The 20,421-nt window shown below is 43.4% G+C and overlaps 1 protein-coding gene across 7 annotated transcripts in view; it reads left to right on the plus strand.

The window, feature by feature from the left end:
- The window catches only part of caly (calcyon neuron-specific vesicular protein), a 144,041-nt gene that overhangs the window by 84,267 nt on the left and 39,353 nt on the right, over positions 1–20,421 (plus strand). The gene's annotated exons all lie outside the window — the stretch shown is intronic.

Consider the following 20,421-nt stretch of genomic DNA (forward strand, 5'->3'; position numbering starts at 1 on the left):
AAAACATTTATTTTTGAAGGGTGCTAGAAAACAACAACAAAACAGGACCCCACTTGTGACGTTGCATCTAAGTCTATAGACTTGTATTTGCTTGCTTTAAGCAGTGGATGCCCCTCACTTCACACAAGTAGGATTTTCTTATCCTACTTCTTTCTCCTGATTAGCAGAACATTCTGTTCCTACAGATGTTTCCTTGTGTCTGGACTGTCTGTTGGTTTGGTTTACTTTTTCTCTCTTGTCTGCCTGTGTATGCGTCTTCATGACTTGTTGCTATTTGGCTTGTGACTTTGCGTCTTGTCGGGTCTGTGGGTCCTGTGCTCTGTTCATCTTTCTGTTTCACCATGACAGCCTGTTAGTTGGTATGTCTCTTTCCCCATCTGTCTTTGGCCGTCTGCCTCCCTTTTCTGCCACTGTTTCAGGTCTGCCATTCTTGCACCTGATTCCCATTTCCTTTTCTGTCTCACTCTGTCCTGCCCCCTCTTTTCAGTGTTGCCTTTCTGTCCCATTCTATAATCCAGAATGAGGCAGCTTGACCGCACCTGCTTTGTTCAGATCCAAGGATACATGGCTTGCTTAACTGCACCCATCCGGGTGTAACATCTCCATTTGGCTTGAACTATCTTCCTGTTCCACTTCAACCGCTTATAATCAGGTCTTCTCTTGTTCTGACATCTCTTGTAATCTGTCTTTCTCCATGGAGGACTGGCTGCCACTGGACGTAGGGTCCTGGTCCTCAATACTTCCTGGTCAGGGCTCTTGAGTTCTGTTCTGTTCACGACTGAACTTGAAGGGTCTTCTTTCCTTCATCCTCCCTCCTGTCCACCGTGTAAACTTCACCAGGTCTGGCTGCCGCTCCCTGGTCCCGGTCCATCTGGTACTTCAGAGGCAAGGTAGAGTTGTGTTTATCTGGTCTGGAAGACACAGAGACAATGAGGAGTCCTTACTTAACCCAAACCCAGCATAGACGGGTTCCTCGAATTTGGTTTTATAGGTGTACAGGAGTGTCCGAGTGTCAGTGGAGACTCTGTAGAAGGACAGTCTGCCAGCAGAATAGTCCAGATACACTCCTACTCTATTGCAGGTGTCTGAGGGAGTGACAGGGATTTCAATTTTCCTCCTTCTGTGACGTGCATGGTACTTGTTACCATCTGGAGACAACTGAAGCATCAGACACCAGGACTTCTTATTGTATCCAAACATACTCTCATCACCCTCTCCAGTCCTTTGGATTCCAAAGTATGTCACTGCTATATGAGCTTTTCCAGTGCACTCTACCTCCCAGTAACCAGATTCGGTGATACCCTCACTACACAAGACAAGTGGCCAGGCTTTAAATCTGTCTGGGTGTTTAGGATACTTGACAGCTAGGATACGTGTCACCGTTTTTTTGTTCTCGGATAGATGGATCTTCTTGTTGACAGTGTTTGCGTCAAAAGTTAATTCTAATATATCTGATGCGGTTAATTCTAGTGGAACATTCTCCATGTCTTTCAAGTCGTCATCTATGTCTATATCTTCTACTCGAAAACAAGAACAGCATACGAAGTTCAGGATATCTTTAATTTTGGAAAGTACTGACTGATTCTCCTGGGGGGTGAAGCTCTCTGCATCTGCAGCATCTCCGGCTGCAGATGTGCTGGAGGTATCATCTGCAGTATCTGCCATGGTCGTAATCTACAATTCAGTTTTCAGTTCCGTATAAACCACTGCGGGGAAGCGTGTACTAATGAGTGAAACTAATAACCACATTTTATTTATAGCCCCTAGACTCTCCCAAGCTGGTGCCTCACAGCTGCCATGCTGATTGGACAGAGTATTTTGACAATGTCACGGTTTGCTATAGTAGAGTACAAATAAATAAATCACACCTGTGTGAAATGAGGGGCGCTTTTGTCATCGTACATCAATTTATGTTAGCGGACATTTGACATAAGGTACATAAGGTGGTCACTTATTGGCCAAGCGCTCCCACCAGCATGTGATTGGTTAGCCGATTTGCTCGTTTACATATGACGATGGCGTTTGATGTTTAATTTACATCATATTTAGAGGAACTATCAGCTCTTATCATCATACATCATCATGTATCATCTCATACTGGCCAATCAGAATGCCTGTTGCTTGTGATTGGTTGGCTGATTTGCTCGTTTACATAATCGTACATTTTCCCTTCAATGTCAATGGTGTTTAATGTTTTGATGTTTAATTTACGTCATATTTAGCGGTATTCTTACGTCATTTCTCTGTTCATTGTCAATGGCAAATAGTGAGACTTGCAGGGACAAGATTTAGCAGACATTTGACCGGAATTCCCCTTTCATTGTCCATGGCAAATCTTGAGACGTCTGGGGACAAAAGCTGTTTATAGAAGGGGCTAGCGCCCCTTAAAAAGGTATATAAAAATCACACCCGTGTGAAGTGAGGGGTGCTCTAATCATCATACATCATCGTACATCATCATCAAGAATTGTGGTCCCTTATTGACCAAGGGTTCCCTTCCCACTGACATACATATGCAGATTTGCTCAGACACATATGACGTAAATTCTCCGTTCATTGTCAATGGCATTTTTAATGTTTGTTCAGACAACACAAACGTTAGTTCTCTGTTCATTGTCAATGGCATTTTTAATGTTTGTAAAAAACAAAAAAAAACATTTAAACAAACAAACAAAGCACAAATTGTGCCCTCTTCTCTTAATTCCTCTGTTTCATTAGAAAAACAATCTACATCTTTATTGACATTCCCTCATAGGCGGTAACGTGATAACCTGACTCCGCCAGATGGGGCAGCAGAGAGTACAGGGTTCCCCCCTCCTGCTCCCATCTGGGAACTCTCAGGCAGACTTGATGCCCGGCATCCCCTGGTGTGCAGGCCACAAAACGGCCTGGCCAATCAGCAGCAGCTAGAGGCGGGATAGCTGCTGCTGATTGGCCAGGCCGTTTTGTGGCCGGGCATCAAGTCTGCCTGAGAGTTACTAACCTGACTGGCGGAGTCAGGTTAGTAACGTGAGGCCAGTGCCGACATAAGCAGAGAAGTAACGTTATCCTGCCGAGCTGAAAGTGATTGTCCTCCATTGTCGCGCCAGGGTCACTCACGGCTGTGTTCTGCCAATCTGACTATTATTATGGTTAGCGCGACCTCAAATTCATGTTTTATTAAGCTCCCAATATCGTACTTTATCCCATTCTGAGCACTAAAATCCACTAATGACCGTGTGTGCACGCGTGCACCGAGGATCGGGATGTAGGCTGTTTCTACCATGGGAGTCCTATGGGGTCCAGCCGCGGAAACGTACATGCATGCGTGCCTGTCTGTGTGCGTGCGTGCGTGCGTGCGTGCGTGCGTGCGTGCGTGCGTGCGTGCGTGCGTGCGTGCGTGCGTGCATGCGTGCCTGTGTGCCTGTGTGTGTGCGTGACTGTGTGTGTGTGCCTTCGTGCTTGCCTGCATGCGTTCCTGCGTGCGTGCTCGTGTCGTGGGGAGATGATTGCCAGCAGTAGGTCTATTGGGCAACTACCCCAGAATTTGCCATGGAGAGCTATTGTTGATCCATTTCTCATTTCCTTCACAACAATAGGAGTCTCCTCTCTGCATTTTCTTTCAAACAGTGCAAGGAGCCAACTTATTTTCCATGCATTCTCCTTGGTGCATGCTTCTATTGTAAATGCAAATGTGTCTTAATTCTGTTTGGCTCCTTCAACAAAAAATGTAACTGAAAACATAGCTTGCCTCCTCTCAAAAAGAGCAACTCTGATGTAATACCTCACCCATTAAGAAAACATCTCTCTTGCTCTTTATCCCTCTCTGTCTTCTTCTCTCTTTGGTGGGCCAAAGTGTTTGAGTGTTTGAACAACGTGGAGGGCTTGAACTTACAGCCCTGTTAAACCCTCTGTGTAAAAAGATCAATTTTTCATGAATGAGCCCCTGGTGTGTTAGAAACAGACGGAGGCTCGACCGCACACTTTAAGGAAACAAACCCGCTTAGAAAACACAATGCAGATCCATGAAGACTTTGTAAAATATCGGATTATCAGTGAATTTGAATTCATGTCTTCCTTTCTTTTTTATCTAAACCCTATGACATTATTTTTCTATTCAGAACAGGGTTGTTTTCAAATACCATCAAATAAATACAGCCAACTATCACAATAGCTTTAGAAAAAAGGCGGAGATCCGGGCACACTTAATAGTTAAAAACGAGGAAAACTTTAGTAAACTGATTTTTTTGGTTTAATAAAGTTTTCCTCCTTTTAAACTATTGAGTATGAAAATATTTCCGCCTTTTTTCTATAGATCTTTTATCCCAGGAGCACCTTTTTACTATTTTTATATTTTGTCTCCTGAGCACCCATGGTTGCGAAACAAAAAATTGTTTGCGAATAAAATCCCCCTTCAGACGAAATAAAGAAATGTTGTTTAAAGAAGTGGGACGTGAATTCCTCTGAAGTGCCATGTTAAGTGACATCCATTTCTGATGACAACAACACAGCTGAGCCACATCCCCAACTTAATGGCCCTCATTTATCAATGGAACGTAGAAACCTGCGTAGATCCAATCCCAGGAATCCTCTCACGACGAGGCTCACATGTGTGATTTATCAAACAGTCGTATCCTGTCAATCACAGCGTAAGAATGTCGGGTGTTGATAAATGTGGCAGATGAAAACGATCGTCATTTAAATATCTCGCCCATGTTCCAGAGAGGCCTAGCCCTGTGGGTTTTTCTACATGAAGAAGTGTATGGTTTAGGATTAGGGTAAAACTACAGTATTGTAATTAATTTAGCTGGAGACCCCATGTACCCATCAAAGGCCCCTCGGGGTCTCCAGACCCCACTTTGAGAGCCACTGGTCTAATTAGCCCTTGTGTGTGTATTTATGATTTTTTTGAGTGGTGCAAACCACTCCAACAACCAGCTTTGTCTGTACCCGTGTACCTGTACGTGTACCCGTGTACCTGTACGTGGCCCCACGCACAGGTGAGCATGGTTGCTATGGTTAGTGTGTGACGTCACTGCACCACTCAGTTCACACGGGTGTGATTTTTAATAATGTAAATGGCTAAAACACAAAAACACATTCTCTTAACCAAATGGCCTAAACCAATTTGTCGAAACCGTCACATTTTTTGGGGGGACAATCTTGAACACATGCTCTCGCGCTAAGCACAATTTGCACTGTGACGCAGTTGTGTTGCAATTTGATAAATATTCAAGATCTACAAGCTCATAACATGGCGCAAAGCAACGCGTTGTGAGCTTGTAGAGACCTAAACTAGCTAACATCAACCGGGTGCATGTGTTTGGTCCGACGTACTAACAGTCTGACAGGCATTAGTCCGACACCCTACCCAAAACCCAAACCCTAAACCTAACCTCACAGTTAGCCACGGGTTAGTTTTAACCTGCCACACATGTCGGGAGCCACGGGTTAGTTTTAACCTGCCACTGGTTAGTTTTAACCTGCCATTGTTGTCGGGCTAATGCCTGTCGGACTGTTAGTATTTCCAACCAGTGTATGCACCCCACAACAACCAGCAATTCATATTTATTTGCCTTCCACCATACAACACTTTTCTCATCCCAGTAGAAGAGTCTTTCCTCTGTGTAGCCAGTGGAAGATCTATCTATTACAGCCAGGCAATTGATTGCCTGTAATTGGCATGTTGTGGCAAAGGTGTGGAGTCTTGTCAGGGCTGGAGCTGGCACGCCAGAGTGGACGGGGGATAAACCATCCACCGTTGGCTGGCCAGGGACAGAGTGGACGGTGGATAAACCATCCACCGTTGGCTGGCCAGGGACAGAGTGGACGGTGGATAAACCATCCACCGTTGGCTGGCCAGGGACAGAGTGGACGGTGGATAAACCATCCACCGTTGGCTGGCAAGGGACAATATTGAATGTGATGTGGACTCAGATTAAGTTCTTCTTGCCCTGTTAAACCTTGTTTTATGCTAGTCACTGAATTTAGATTTTGTATTTTCGTAGTCTTGTTTGCTTGGGAAAGAAACCTTTTGAGTTTGAACAACTCTGCTTCCACTCGTCTGCATTTGGCTCCTTCTCTCCACCAAGGTTAATAAGGGGCTAACCCGGAAGGGCCTATTGTCTCTTATTGTATTTGTATGTTTTTAAGGGGCCAAGCTTGAAGGGCCTATGGTCCAATGGTTCAATGGGGGGGGGGGGGGGATGCCAGAGAGGGCATAGAGGCAGGGTATGGGGGTTGTTTTGATGCACCCAGTCACTATCCTGCAGGTCTCATTGAGGATAGGGTCTAGTTAGCGTGCGTGGCTTGATTTATACTATGCAGGCATATTCAGTGGTGGAAGGAAAAGCACAGGACTAGTACGTTGTATGCAGCATGCTTGGGACGAGAGCTCCCCACTTTGACTTGGTTAATTGGTGCAGGAGGCTGTTCCTGGTGGACACCCTTACTTGGTTCTCGTCTTCTGGATGTATTCCTTGTAGCTGAGGGTACAGTCTAAGGTTACTCCCAGGTGGACTGGGTGCTGCTGGTTTTCAAGCCTTATTCCGTCCAAGGTTACATTAAGGTCCCGTTTAGCCTCCTTGTTTTTGAGGTGGAAGCTGCAGATTTGGGTCTTCTCAGGGTTTGTACGCAGGTGATTTTCCAGACACTAATGTGGACATATCTGTCAGTCCTTGTTCCAGGGTTCGCTCCACTTCTGTGAAGGTATGCTGCTGCGTTGTCATGGCTAGGTCACCTGCGTAGATAGACCTGCTGCATCCTTCTGGTAGTAGGGGCTGCTCGTTGGTCACATTGAAGACATTGAAGAGGAGAGGTGCCAGGACACTGCCCTGCGACAGCCCATTGTTCTGGTGGAACCATCTATAATGTGTTTTCAATTCTTGTTTTTCTTATTTTGTTTTAGTTAACTAATTGGTTAATTGGTTAATGTATGTTTTCTGTTTAACACAATCAGTGTTAAACAACTTCCTTCAAAATAGAAGCTCTGGGGTGCCGGAAAGACATGGCCGCTTTTACACTCTGAACCCCCCCCTTCCCCGGAAACAATCCGGGGAAAAAAACGAGAAATATTTTGCTAGCTTACCTTGCTCTCGATTTCATTTATACGATACATGATCCAAAAAGCGTTATATTTTGAACGAGAGGCGGATGAGGAGCAGAAATGAAGCGCTGGAGAGTGCCCTGGATTAGGAGAGACGAGGCATTCTTTCTGCCGCGCTAACAGGCTAGTGAACGGGACGCTAATATGACCGTAGAGCGAAGCGTACGGTGACCGAGAGTCTGACTCAAGGGCCCACACTATCTCTTTTGGTCATCGCCTATTGGTAGGGACATAGGGATGGACATAGGGACATTACTGTTCCTTGGAGTGGCTGCACCACTCAAAAATACACAGGGAAGACATAACCACAGCTGGGGGTCTATTTGAGTAATCTTAACAACATAGACACATACAAAACAGAAAAAGTACAAATATCACGGTACTCCATCTTTAAATGCAAATTGTTCTTGCTTAATGTCTGCTAAATGCCTAAATTGTAAATTGTAAATTGTTTAAGTAACTAGTAAAGTTTTCAAATAATTGTAGTGGAGTATAAAGTACAATATTTATCTCTGAGATGTAGTGGAGTACACGTATAAAGTATTGAAAAGCTATATTATGATTATAATTAAAAGTACCTCCAAATCGTGCTTAAGTACAGTACAAAAACATAACAAATCTACTTCTCCCAAACAGAAATCACAGCATTCAACTCGTGTTAGTGAGTGAACTCTGGGAAGTATCACTGTGGACATTTTAATAGACTTTCCAATGGGATCCTTTTAGTATTAATTTCACAGCTGCCTGCATGGCTACAAGGGAATTTAATTTGTTCAGGCAGGCCAAACGCATAGTCTGTGTGACTCTTTGACTCACAGTGTGAGACTGGAGTAAGTCCGGTTTGGCAGCTACACAGCTAATTACGTGTGAAATACAGCATGCCTATTTCAGGCCAAATGATAATGCTTGCCTCTCATCAGCTACATTTCCAAAGTAATCGGGCGCGTTGCACTGAAACCAATGAACCGTTCAGAACTATTATTACATCTCTGTATTGTTAAGCACATATGGCCTTATACTCCACAGTAAACCTTGTCCTTAACAGGGTCATAGGCCTACAGAATATTATGATCAAATGTATTTATAAAGCACTTACATCCACTTAAACAGTACGCGTCCCCAGGGTTCTATATTCGGTCACCTCCTTTTCCCCTCTGCACCAAATATTTGTGCCGGAAATTACCGATCTACAAGTTGATCTGCCTCTATTTTTTTTATCTTTTTTTTTTTTTTTTAACGAAATGTTCACCCCAGAATGCTAGGGTTCATGTGGTTAATACAATATTGTATGCCAGGCCAACACAATCACAGTAACATTCTGAGATCGTGAAATGGTATTTGGTTCTATTTGTAGCCTACACTCTGAGTCACATTAATACTGAGGATTACACTGTGTAGGGACGGCATGCATAAAGAGTAGTTTGAGGACCCAGGGCACGGTTCGTCTTGGGACTTGTGACTGTAGCTTGGTCTTTTCTTAAATATCAGTCACTGGAACCGTACAGAGAGAAAGAGCAATTCACCCGGGTGATTACATTAGTGGACATGGGACAGATAAAGTGTCGGCTGGCTGATTGAGAGAAAGCGAAACGTGGGCCGTGACCTGCTCCTGCACGTCACATTAATTGTTCTTTAAGTCCGCCAGCCTGCGGCTCCACTACACGCCTCCTGTGGAACGCAATTTGTATGGAACGACTCCGCTCATTGCCCATGCCATTCACGTGTGCTGATGCTCACACGTGTGCACGCGCACACACACACACACACACACACACACACACACACACACACACACACACACACACACACACACTAGAGAGGAATGCTCATGCACTTCCTCACACACAGTGTGAGGGTGATTAGTGACTATGTTAGCTGCCTCCCAATGAGTCTTGCTACAGTCCCCATCTACTGCAGAGTGTGAGTCCTAAGGCCGGGGCATTAATCAAATGCTCATTGCTGGCCATCTTGTAAAAGTCTTTTATATATTGTAAATGCAGTGCTGTGGTAATGCTTGTTGTGGTTTTGTGGTCCCACTCACCAGCCTCTCATTAACAACAACACTATTTGTGTTGGAATGATATATGAGTGAGTGCATCGTTGGTTTACGCTCAGAGCACAGCTCCCAGATGCAAATGGCAGAGAAAGCCCTACATTAGACAGGGATTGAAAGGACCATGGTCAATTATGTCTTTTCACCAGCTTTAGCCATAATGTCCTACCATAAACATCATCTTCATATTGTTTGTTTTCATTTTGTCCAAAGTCCTAACCTTGATTGATTGATTGATATATTTTGTTACACAATCTCAATAGAGCGCTACAAAGAAGAGGACACTGGCTAGTGGTTACAGACTAGTAGAACATCTGCAGCAGCCTGTTACACATGCTGATGGTCCTGGGCCTCCTCAGTAATAACTGCCTGCTCGCCTGCCTGCCTTCATAGTCGCATTCGCATGGAGCTGGATTCGAACCCCACTCGCCAGACCGATGCACAACCTACCGTGCCAATGGGGCTGAGCCCCCGATTGGCAGGGCTGTTGTGGAACGGGTATTGGGGCTACAACGCAATGATTAATCACCATTCGAACTGTGTCCAAAATATGCCATGTTTTTCTGTATATTGTTGTGGGAATGGAAAGATAAATGACAGAAGGCGGTTATATACATTTAACATAGTACAGTATGTATGTTTTCATTCTTTATAACATGAAAGTGTGGCAGGATGGTGTCTCTGTCTCTCACCCCGTTGTCGTGCTACTGTACGTATGTGATTTGAGCCTCTGTCTATGTAAATTGTGCAGCCTTTTATGGCAATAACCAACATATGTTAGTTATTGCCATCCAGATAGGGCTAGAAAGTGCAGAGTGGATGGGATTATGGCATGTATGGGCATGTATGTATTCAGTTAACTCACTTATATTATATTATATTATATTATATTATATTATATTATATTATATTATATTATATTATATTATATTATATTATATTATATTATTTATTTTTTTCCCAGGCACATACAGTATTGCCTGAGTGGAGACCCGAAGACAGATCCACAACAATTTTCCCCGAACTACACAGCTGTGCTTGACAGTTCAGAGAGTAGAAATAGGTTAAATTGAGCACCAGGGAGTACTGGACCAATTATGGGTGTGGTTGATCTGTCCGTCAACCAGTGTGCTTTAAAAGCTGCCGTTGTCTACCAGTGGGGGGAAAAAAAGGCCTACAAGGCAAGTAGCCAACCAATTGATTTTATTTGGAGACTGACGTTGTTGCGCTGAAGAGCACAAAGTTACGTTTTTGTTTGGAAGTTCAACGTCTGCTAAGTAAGGGATGATTAATCAATTGAGAAATAATGCAGGACGCTTATGTAAAGTGGAGGGGCATTGAATTACTAGACTCAGGTATATTTCTCTATAATGATCGCCTCAGTCCTTATTACCCTGCTTATTTCATGACAACAATGCTGATTTATATTGATTTCAAAAGGATTTCATTGCTTCCACTAGTCCACTACAGAAAATTATATATAAAATGATTATTATGCTAATGAGATGAGTCCTGCACAACAAGGTCGGCTTGAGAAACTGTGGTCAAACAATGAAACTATAGGCAGTGCTGATCAAATCAAAGAATCGAATCAAGATTATGTTACCAGAGTATTTCTCACTATAGCTAAATGGTGTCAACCCATACCATTATAAAGAGACCGCATATGGTGTTTTTTTTTCCTTTGACTGCATGCCCTGAAATGTCGACACGTAACACTTCTTTGACAATTGGGTTGAAATATAAGACCCAGAAATGGGGTTTATTTCTCGAATCAAAGTGATTCTGTGTGATGTAAGCGTGAGCGCTGACCATTTCCATTTCTCCCCCCTTGATCCTGCACCTTCATCTCTCACTCTTCTCATCCTTCCTGCTCATTAAAACCGTCTCTGTCTCACTGGTTCACTCCCATTAGCTCCTTTTCTGGCCCTCTAGAACTTCCACAAGTAGATTGCTATACTCTTTCTCTACCCTTGTCATTTCCTCTCTTCCCTAGCGATCTTCTCTATTAATCCTCTCTGTACGATGGTGCCGTGTGCCGAAAATAAACAGATCTACAAGCTCCCAAAGCAACGTGTTGTGAGGTTATGGATCTGCTATTTGTGGTTGATGATAATCAAGCATTTGGCACATCCCTTCATTCACTGCTATAGAGCACATGCTGTGCATCATCCTCCATTCCAGTTTGATTTCTTATTATTGTCGAAGGCGTGGGGAGAGAGTATAGTATGTTTTGCACTTTGTGTGTGTGTGCGTGCGTGTGTGTGTGTGCGTCCGTCCGTCTGTCTGTTACCAGCTAATCTTCGGCACCGTTAACCCGGTCGATGCCAAATTTTGCACACACACTCCCTGGATGCCCCAAATTTTCCAGAACGGCCTGTTATAGAGCCACCAGGAGGCCGACTTTTGTAAAACACATTTTTTTATATTACTCCTCCAGATTATGTCCAAAATCCCGCAAATCGTTACACAGTATCTCTATAGAGCGTCGCAGTCCCGCCCCCTACCATGGACCAGGAAATGATTCTCCGTTCATTTTCCTCATAGACATTTCAGAAAGTATTTATTTAAAGACGTTTACGCCGCGGACAAAGCCAACTCGAGTCGTGACAAATCATGACAACAAACACCATTTTTTGGGCAGAACAAATAATTAGAAAGAAGAAAAAAACGGCAGGTTACAACACTTTTTTTGTTGTTTTTCTTCTTTGTAATTATTTGTTTGGTCCAAAATATTGTTTGTGTTGTCATGAGTTGTCACGACTCGAGTTGGCTTTGTCCGCGGCGTAACCGTCTTTAAATAAATACTTTTTGAAATGTCTATAGGAAAAATGCATTGGGATTCATTTCCTGGTCCATGGTAGGGGGCGGGACTGCGACGCTCTATAGTCATGTGTTCAAGACGGATCTGTCCAATATTTCAAATTCCATCCTCATTGGCTATTATTGGCTTTCAAAGTTTGCAGGATTGGCCTGTTTTGAACAAAAAGCCTCAAATCATGAACACAGCGTGCAATATATGTGAAATCTTTCACAGACTTTCCTACTATAGGCTGAGGAATATTAGAGGAATATATCCCACCCTTTCACATTGTTAGCGTCTTATTCTCTCTATGCTCTGAAAGCAAAGAGGGCCTGGCCTGCAGGTCTCTCTAGCACGGCCATCATTTACGAGCGCTGATACCAAACTCTGTTGGCATTTTGGTTCTTATGATGTAATATTTTCGGCGCGCTGCTGTTTTTTTTCTTCATGAAAGCTTCTACTCTGGGCACTGGCCTCCAGGCATTCTCTGTGGTCTGCTTTGTAGCATGGCAAAAGAAAAAACAGAGGCCCATCTGACAGTTTGATATTTAAATTGTGAATGTGATCTAAGGATGTAGGCTATTGAATAGATTGCGAGAACATTATGACGCAAATAGGGAAAGGGAGTATTTTCTGCTCCACCCCATGGGGAGCGGTATAGCTGCTTTTACAACTTAACCCAGCTGATGGCTGCTCGGATGGCTCTGAACATGGGGGTGCATAAAGTATGTTGGTCCGACATACTAAGAGTCCGACAACATGCGTTGCCGGTTAAGACTCATGCGTGGCAGGTTAAGACTCACCTGTGGCTCCTGACATGCGTTGCCGGTTAAAACTCACCCGTGGCTTCCCTGTGAGGTTAGGGTTATAGGTTAGGGTTTGGGGTAGGGTGTCGGACTGTTAGTACGTCACACCAAACACATGCTCCCCTACACATGTATAGACTGAATGAGCTGAGGGGTCTACTCTAACCCTTCTGAATCACAGAATCAGATATGTATTATTTTATGTATGTGTATTTGTATTGTATCTCGTGTTTATCTTCATGATTCACTATTGTATTCCCATTCTAGATACTAGAACATTATCCTTGTAGACTGTGGTCTGCATTTATATGTATGCCACTTCTCTAGTTTTTGGACAGCCCAAAATGCTTTACAAAGTGAATGCCTCACCATTCACATATTGAGAGTGGAGGCAACCATTCAAGGTGCCACCCTGCTTGTCAGGAGCATTTAGTGGGCCTGTGTGTTGCTCAAGGACACTTTGATGTCATGCCAGGAGTAGCCAGAATGGAATCTGGGACCTTTCTTGTTCCCAGATGGCCGCTCTACCTCCTGAGCCACTTGTTGAAATGCAATGACTCAGGCTTAACACTCTAATAACATGTAAAAGAAAAGTCGGGTCTATTTTAAGTCAAACCAATCCATTCATCTGGGGAGGCAACTCCTCCATTCAGTGCCGCCAGCTCTTAAGCCGTCCGGAATCCTAAATCCCAAGAGACATTTTGTATTATGCTCTTTGCTGTTCTCCGTCTCTGTGTTGTTGGGGAGAATTTAAGAATGAGAGTCCAGACAATGCACTTGGAAATAAAATGGAAGAAATATCCCATGGGTGGGATATAGGAATTGCTACCAAGATCAGTGCTTTTCAAATTAAAGTGGGGGGGGGCACGACCCCTGGGGGAGTCGTGACCAGGGGGTGGCAAGGAAAGGAAAATACATTAGAAAAAAAAGTAAATTGGCGATTGGCTATTTTTGCTCTTTGTTTATTTTTATAAGCTATTTCACAATAGAGGCTATATGGCTATATTTAAAGACTATTATTGTATCAAAAGTAATCAACACAAACTTGTCAGACATTGGCCAAATTGTCAAATGATTTTAGAAAGAAGCTTATTATATTATATGAAAATTGCTTATATACAAGCTCACAACGCCTCACTACTGTAGATCAGCTATTTTCACAATATTTGTCTCCACCAGGCCGAAGGCATGGGGAAAGAGTATGTTTTGCACTCCGTCCGTCCGTCCGTGTGTGTCCGTCCGTCCGTCCGTCCTTCCGTCTGTGAACCGCTAATCTCAGGCACTGTTAACCCGGTCGATGCCAAATTTTGCACACACACTCCCTGGATGCCAACGATGAACCTCTGCCCCAACATTTCCAGAACGGCCTGTTAGAGCGCCACCAGGAGGCCGCTTTATGCAAAACACATTTTCTAATATTACTCCTTCAGATTTTATCCAAATTTCACGCAAATCGGTACACATGCTCGCCATGTGATCAAGACGGGTTTGTTTGATTTCTCATAATCCACCCTCATTGGCTACAATTGGCTTCTAAACTTTTCAGGAGTAGCCCGCTTTGTACCCGTTTTGTACAAATCGCCACAACTACTCAACGCAGCGTCCGATTGTGGTGAAACTGTGCATGCATATTCCCACTAGGCTTTGGAAGAAATGCCACTTGACAGTTTTCAAAGCAGCCTCATGGTGGCGCTACAACAGGCCAAGCCGCGACACACACACACACACACACACACACACACACACACACACGTTTATATTGCTCCTAAACATTTTGCCAAACATCACACACACACTCCTATCATCCTGGTGGAGACCTGTGCCCAGAAGGGCACTTTTTCTAGTTATCTGTGAAACCGAGTCTAACTTCTTGAAAAGGTTGAGAACAACTAGCCTTAAAATAAAAACAGATGGTGTGTGATTTCATAGCCCTACAGCATGAAAGTTAACATATACAGAAAGTTGAGCCTATATAGTTGGCTGGTGTAAACTCTCTCCTTGTGGTTTCATTTTCCCTCTGATGCCATACTACACCGGCGGTCACACTGACACAAACACAAACGGAAAGCACCCTCACCATGGCGGCAAGCCCATCAGACCGTCTCAAGTAAGACAATTATAAGTTCTGTCCAAAAATCTGTCGCCTGTCCGATAGTATACCACATCAATCCACAGACGCATCGCACCCATAAACACGCCTTGCGTTGCTGAATAACTAACCACCTGATGTGAGATGACATTTTTTAGATAAGAACAAATGGGGTCTTGGCCTTTTTTCCCCCCATCCATAGCCCTCTTACTAAACTGTTTAAAGTGCTAAGGGGTTATTTCCAGTTGGTGCCATGTGCTTTCACTGGGAGTGGCGAAAAGGTTAATGAATTCAACACTGTAAGCCACCGCTCCCTGCTCCCCTTACAGTGGGCACAGCGAGAGAGAGCTGCTGGGTGTGCTGTGCGGCATGCTGATGAGCTCACATCGCCAGAGCAGAGTATCACTGCTGCCCCCTGTAGGGAGAGGTCTGACATGGTAAGTCCTCATTGAGGCTACATGGGCATGACCGATTTCATTTTGACCAGTAGACAAAGTAGTCAACCCAAGTATAGGCTACTTCAAAGTGTAGATACTCCTGGGCAAATATTACTCAACTACAGCTGAAAAAGTTGCTCAGTCAAACTTGTACTTGAGTTGAAGTACTGGAGTACGTTATTAAGGTATTCAAATATTACATGCATTACATTACATTTAAAACAAATATTATAGTATTCAAAAGTACAAATTACAATACAAGCACATTTTCTCTTTTTAATATCAATGCATTGCTGTACTGAAATTTACCCCCCAAGAATCTGCGTCACAACCAGTGTTCATTTTGTCAACTTAAGCTACATACTACCTTTTTTCACTGACAAACTAAACATATGGTGATAAAACTATGACTAAATATATTGACAATTTTTCAACCTATAAAAACTAGACTGAAATGTTAGGGAGGGAGTGGTGGAGGATTCATCTTATGGCTGGGTCACACTCAGAAAAAGCTATTTTCGGTAGCCGGTCTACAAATCAAGCATTACAACACCATTACGGCCTGCTACAATACATTTTAGTCGACTAAAATCTTGTGACTTTCAGTCAACTAAACGTCGACTAAAAGTAAAACATTTCAGATGACTAAAATATAAAACTTTATTCAAAAGACTGACTACAACAAAACTTGATGTCAACATGAACACTGGTCACAACGTGTTGCATTGCGACGCATTGTGAACTTGTAGATGGGCTATTTTCACTAGGCTATATTTTAAATAGGGCCTACGATGGTTAATATTCATAACGTACTTTTGCCCTTCCTGGAAATGTATAGTGGAGTCGAAAGTACCAAAAGTATCCAAAATACAAATACATGTAAGTACAGATACTCAAAAAATTTACTAGTAGCCGGCTACTCATTCATTAATTGTTACTGTCTGTCCACCACACACAACAACACAATTTCTTGGATTTGTATCATCTCTCTAGTAGGGATGCACCGAAAGGGAAATTCTTGGCCGAAACCGAATACCGAATATAGGAAAGAGTTGGCCGAATACCAAATATCCGAATATGATGGATATTATATATCTATTTTCCTACCATTGTTGTCATGGCCTTACCTTAAAGCTACCTGATTTATGGCAAAACAAAAGAAATGCTTATGGCAAAACGTAACTTAAATAATAATCACTATTATGGGTCCTAAAACATTTATTCAGCTCTTTTGAATGCATTAATTGCATACACTATTCGGTGATATATTTTCTGCCTATTCGGGCAGGAAACCGAATAGGCCGAAAATGCATTTTTAGCCATTTTCTGACGAATATTTTCTGCGGCCGAATATTCAGTGCATCACTACTCTCTAGTCAGTATGAGCATGATCCCTGCTTCCACGTCTGCAGCAAGAAGAGGTTATGATTGATTGAGATTGGTGGAAATCAACCAGTGCTTCGCCTTATGAATATTTATCAGAACTTTTTTTTTTCTTTTCTTTTCTTTTTTTAAGAACTTGTTCCTGCTCTTTTGGAAATCAGAGCTGTCCCTGATTGTGATCCAGGATGCATTTTCAGCTGCCTGCTGTTTAAAACGGCACCGTCGGAGCATTTTCAGCGGGATTGGAGAACAGAAGTGTGAACACATACTGCATTGTGAGATCACACTCCGCCCTCTGCCTAGTAATCCTGTTCAGTAAGCAGTAGCACATGCAAATTCAACAGCAATCAAGATAAAGGGGAAACAGAGAAGCGGAGAAAACAAAAAATATATACTAAAAAAGAAAAGGCTGCACGTGCGAGTGAGCAAAATGATATATTTTTGCATTTGCATTGAATTGAACATGTGTGCTCAGTCAGAGGGTGAGCACTGAGCAATGCACATGCTTTAGAGAAAAACAGAGCTGTGTGTGTGTGTGTGTGTGTGTGTGTGTGTGTGTGTGTGTGTGTGTGTGTGTGTGTGTGTGTGTGTGTGTGTGTGTGTGTGTGTGTGTGTGTGTGTGTGTGTGTGTGTTTGTATGCATTCTCTTCTTCTGTCTCAGTATGTAAGCTGCATCTCACACTGCATCTCAACAGCGTTGACAGAGGGCGTCAGTAGCAGGGGACCTGAACCAGTGACCAGAAACAATCCCCAGACACGCTGTGGATTTCTACTTTCCTTCTTATTCATACCCCCCCCCCCCCCCCCCGCCCCCCCGCGCCCCCCATCAGTCCCACCCTTGCACAAACAGGCTGTATACTACACTAGTGTACGTGCATCCTCAGCTCCGGAGGTAGCCAGCAGTACATCAAGTGGAGAGAAAAAAAATCCAATTTACTTGATTGAAATATTATTTGCATATATGTGCTGTGTATGCTGTGGCTAATACCGCCGTGATTAAAGCAATAATTCCAGTTTGTTCTCATGAATACCCAGTGGAGCATGAACCATAATAACGCCGTGATTCACAGTGGATAACTTTAGCCATCCGTGACATCCACAAATCCTTTTGGTGCGGTATGTCATTGTTTTTTCCCGCGGCCCATGGCCCATGGCGGCGTTCGCCTCGGGATCTGGTGCGCGCGCGCGGATTGACGTTCTAGTCACGAGCCTCTGTCTCTATGTTTACACACAGTATTTATTAAGTCCACGGAATCAGCTCACGGACCGTCGCTGTGTCTTTACACTCCCTATGCAGTTACACCCCACAGCACTTAAAATGACAAGCAGTGCATATGTGAGGCCGCCTATGCATCCCTGCAGCTAGAGCTGGAAGGGCCCAGTCAGCAGCATGAGTGACAAGAGCAGACTGTGTGACTGCCATCCTTTATTTATGGGACTGGAGTTGACCCTGATTGACAAGCTAGGAGATGAGAGGGTCGGTGAAACCCTCAAGCATTAGGCAGTGTCACACGGAAACACAAGCAAGATACAAGCGTCTAATAATGGCATACCGTAGCTTCCCTGTGTAATTTAAAAGGCTTATACCCAAATTAATTATCAGTTATTTGGCTAACTGGCTTGAATCCTCCTACATAAATGGGTAATGGTGCATTTTTATAGTGCCTTTGTCCAAAGTGCTTTACAGCCAGCCCAGGGTGCAATACATTCTCACCCATTCACACACCGATGGCAGAGGAAACCAAGCAAGGTGCCAACCTGCTCATCGGGAGCAGTTCAGTGTCTTGCTCAAGGACACTTCGACACCAACTCAGGGGGAGGCCAGGATCAAACAAGTGGCCGATCTACCTCCTGAGCCACTGCCGCCCCATCTTAAAATGCCCATTGAAAACATTGAATCAGTCCTACTGAGAATTGCTTTCCTTCATACTTTGGGGATGATATGCATACACAAATCTTGAACAATGATTACACACCCAATGTCAAGCTAACGTGAGCTTTTAATGTTGGTGGGCAAACTGGCATTGCAAGATGCCTTTTGCTGTATGCATGTAGCACGAGCATAAAAACGTCTGGGTTTCCGAGGCTACCCTGAGATTGGTCTGGCTTCATGGGGACAGAAATACAGGGATAATAGGCATGGCACATGTATTTGTAGAGCACATTTAAAAAAAACATTAAGAGCATTAAGACAAACGAAACGCTTGATAAAAGAACATGTATACAATTAATTAATAAAGAGATAAAAACTATAAATAAGTGAAAACCATAACAACAACCACAACCAAAACATTACAGAGCAGCTTTCAGTTCTAGGGACTTCCCAGCTGACATAAGAGGTCTGGATGGTTCATGATGAAGATATATACTAAACATTCAGTGATACGAATACTAGACACGGTATTGTGAAATCAATTATTTGACAGAGAGGACATCAGTGTAAAGATCTGAGAACTGGAGTGATATGCAGTCACCTTATAGACCGTATTAGTAAGGACTCAAGCAGCCCAGAGTAGTTGCGCACTGAATCAGCTGCAGTCATCTGATCGATTTTTAGGGAAACTTCTGAAAGTTTTTTTTCCCAAAGTCATTCCATAGAGTCATTTCATCCTTGATATACTTGTATTCTTAAGGAGATAGTAGGCTGACTTTGTAATTGCTAATGAGGCTGTTGAAATTCAGGAGTGAGTCCATGACTACTTCTGGCTTGGTTTGTGGTTCTTAACATTACCGATTGTAGCCGAGCACTGACTGTTAATTTGTGCTTCCTTGGCTCCAAAATCAATTACTTACAGTTCATAGGTTACTTCATACAGAGATACAGACAACCCTTGTTCTAGATGGCTGGCGCCTTTGGCGCGGTAAACGTAAACACTGGCAAACCGGCCCACACATAACCCAAACATTGTCTCACTCACACACACACACACACACACACACACACACACACACACACACACACACACACACACACACACACACACACACACACACACACACACACACACACACACACACACACACACACAATCAAAAAGTCCAAGACAAAAGAAAGTCAGAATCAAACAGACACAGACACACATTGCTTCTCTTTTTCAGTTTGGCAGAGCTTTCCTTCAGTTTGCCCTCCCATGTTGCACTGCGGACCTTTAGCTTTTGAAGCCTGATTTATTTCATCGTATGACGCTGTTATATATTTTCAGATAGCGATGCCATCGTATGACAGAGAATAAGCGTAACTCCATGTCCACTGAAGCAACATGTTTAAACGTTTGTCATCTCGGTACCATTCAGGGTTCAACCCTCCACAATTAAATATAAAAAGTCAAAAGAAACCAAAGGAAATTTGAAAGGCTCGGTGGAACTGTGCGCTATGAATATTTCATAACACAAAACATGTTTGGCCAATTTACACTTATTTTTTTTTTACCTTGTCTGACAGTTCCATCAACAAGCGACTGGGTGTGTTCCATCATGCATAAATTAAATATAAGGAGGTACCATTCTTTTAGTTTTCTCTGAACATCTGACACACAGCGTGGGTTTGCTGGCCTGCGCTGGCAGCTCTCACACAACTTTGATTTTATCTGTTCCAGCGTACAAGAGCGCGCAGGGGAAGATGATACCAGTTGCTTCCCCCCCCCCCCCCCCCCCCCCCCTGCAATGCTATATATAAACTTCAAAGCAATGGGGAACAACACATAATATGGAAATAAAATGCAGGATTCCTCTCAGGACTGCATGGTGCTTGCTGCAGAATGTTTAA

The sequence above is a fragment of the Electrona antarctica genome (assembly GCF_951216825.1).
Source record: "Electrona antarctica genome assembly, chromosome: 4".
NCBI lineage: Eukaryota > Metazoa > Chordata > Actinopteri > Myctophiformes > Myctophidae > Electrona > Electrona antarctica.